This window comes from Charadrius vociferus, unplaced genomic scaffold (assembly GCF_000708025.1).
Source record: "Charadrius vociferus isolate BGI_N301 unplaced genomic scaffold, ASM70802v2 scaffold828, whole genome shotgun sequence".
In the NCBI taxonomy this organism is placed as follows: Eukaryota; Metazoa; Chordata; class Aves; order Charadriiformes; family Charadriidae; genus Charadrius; species Charadrius vociferus.
In genome coordinates, this window is record NW_009649708.1 from 261,776 (window position 1) to 264,380 (window position 2,605).

Sequence of the window (2,605 nt, forward strand, 5' to 3'; positions counted from 1 at the left end):
GCAGGGCCTCAGTGGGCCTGGAGTGGGACTTGGGGCTGAGGGCTGTGGGACTTGGGGCTGAGGGCTGTGGCAGCTGTGCCCGTGGTCCTGCTGTGCCCCAAGCAGGCGGAGGTTGCTGTGGGTGTGTGTGATCACTGCTGGGGGGCCGCTGGGGCACGGTGTCCTTCAGCATGAGATGGGTGCACATGTGTGTGTCCCAACAGCAAAGTGCTTCCTTGACTGTGTCAGGTACAGGCACAGGACAAATCAGATATGGGACATGAATTAGTGGTGACTGAGGACAGGGGTGGGCTGGCCCTAGTCTTTGAGTCACTGTCTTTGCTCTTGTTCCCACTGCCTGAACTGAAGAGGGAGATAAGTGGGATCTCTGATAATAGAAACCTCAGTCTTCCTCTGCCCTTGTGCTTCATGCCTCCAAGTGTCATGCTGTGGCTTTTCAGTGTAGCTCAGAAGTTAGCTAAGGTGACAGTGAGTTGTATGGAGCTGTGGGTGAAGGAATCACTGTTTGCCTCTACCTGCAGTATCCCAATGGTGCCGTGATCCACTTGTGGGCAGAGGCTGCTGTCAGAAGAGGGGACATGCGGAGGAAAGTGTCAAGGTATCAAACAGAGCGAAGGCAGCTGGGTGAGAGAGAGAGAGTCCAGAGCCGGGGTTCAAAGGAAGCGCTGTCAAGGCTGCTACGGCCCAGCTGTGATCCCGGGCTGCCAGGACCTGCCCCTCTGCAGCCCCTGATCCTTCAGGATCTCTTCCCCAGGACATCTGGGGACCAGGATGAGGAGATCTCTGCTGGTTTGCCTGCAGCGGTGCCATGCGGGATCGGCTGGCACTTTGGTTTGCCCTGAGCACACTGGTGTCTTACCCTCCTCATGAGCAGTGACATGGGGCTTGGTTTGTCTTTCATAGCAGTGAGGATACTTTATGAATGAATGACCATTTCTCCCTTGCCAGCCCAAGAGGGAGAAGATGTCACCTGGGTGACAGCTGGTCCGTATGTGGTGCCCGTTGCAGGGTACCATGCTTTCAGGCCAACACGGGCCAGCTCTTTGTGTTCCAAAGGGCCCTGCTGTGTAAGTTTGTGTGACCAGATACTGTAAGTGTGGATGGAGAATAGCTACCACAGAAGAGCAGGACAGAGAGGGGAAGTGCGTGCTGAAAGGCAGCCTGCGACAGTCCCTCAAGAACTGATGAGAGACTGAAGGCTGGCAGGGGTTTTGAATCCACAGGAGCTGTTTTGAATCCACCATGAGGCTCCCGGTGCAGGCAGGCATCAGCTGGGGGTCATGTAGCTTGGGCCAGGTCCATTGCACGCAGTGGGATTTTATGCAAGCGTCTGAAGGGAGAAGAGCCCCTCTGAGAGACATCGAGAGCACTTTCCTGGTGGGCTCTGGTGTGTCAGTGCAACAGTCCACTCCGGGGAGCAGCCGGGGTTGGCTTCCAGCTGTTGCTGCCAGAGCGGGTGTGAGTGACCCTTGGTAGTCAGTGACTGTACAGTGGGGCTGGTTGTCTGCGGTTGGTACCAGCTTGAATCTGTTAATAGCCATATGCTTAATGGTCTTCTAATGGACCTTCGTAAAGGTCTTCTAATAAATACCAGCTCTAACTTGATTCCCTCTCAGGTAAAAGGGAGTTTACACCACTTGAGCACCACTTCCATGTCCTCAGAGGGAGAGCGTGGGGAAGCTACAGAGCTGAGGACCCCTCTCCATCTGTACGTGCTGCAGTCCCTCCAGGCCAGCAGAGAAAAGCCAAGGGCCACCAAAGGTGACCTCCCAAAGGTTAGCAGACAGTTGTCGGTGTGTGTGCAATCCTCATACCACCGGAGCACGTGAGGGAGGGATTCACCCCGCAGGGCTGGCCAGGGAGGGCATGCAGTCAGTCCCCACAGCCCACGCAGGAGACAGGGCAGCCCTCGGGTGAGGGTGTGCTGTCCCTGGCGCGTGGAGGGGAGCTGAGCCCTGGGGATTGCTGTCTGCAACGTGTTTGTTAGTGAAAAGCTGTGTGTGTGGGTGAACGTGTGCTAGTGCAGCTCCAGCCTGGAGACGTGTAGAGCACAGAAAGGTAGAAAGCAGCTTCCTGTGTAGGGATCCCTACCAAAATATTAAGGGCTTTGGTCTGTGTCTCATCCCATCTCTGCTCCTGTTTTGGGGGCAAGTGCTCGCCTTGGGGTGCTGGTGTGTGAGGAGAGAAACTGGACTTTACACGATCCAATGTGAATCATACAGAAGCCACTTTATTGATACTCTACTGTCCCTTATATGCAATTTATCTATCTCTACATGTGTTCACGCATTAGTTGATTGGTTAATAGTCCTGTGCACGAGGCAAGCATGCAACTCAGCTTCTTTCTTGATTGGTTTGTCTGATCTCTGTTTTTCCACCTGCTCGTCTGACTCCTCCAGGCTTCTTTTCTCAATTCGTGGTGAAACAATCACTATCGCTCCTGTTTTTCTCTCCTCAAGGTGACTTCAAGGACAAGGGCCTACAGCCAGTCCACTTCCTCGCATGGCTGGTTCAATATATGTCCATTGTCTCTTAAGTACGCTCCCACAATTCCGCCTTTTTCTTCTTGAACCAGCCAGACCTTCTTCATGTCGGTTTCGATCAT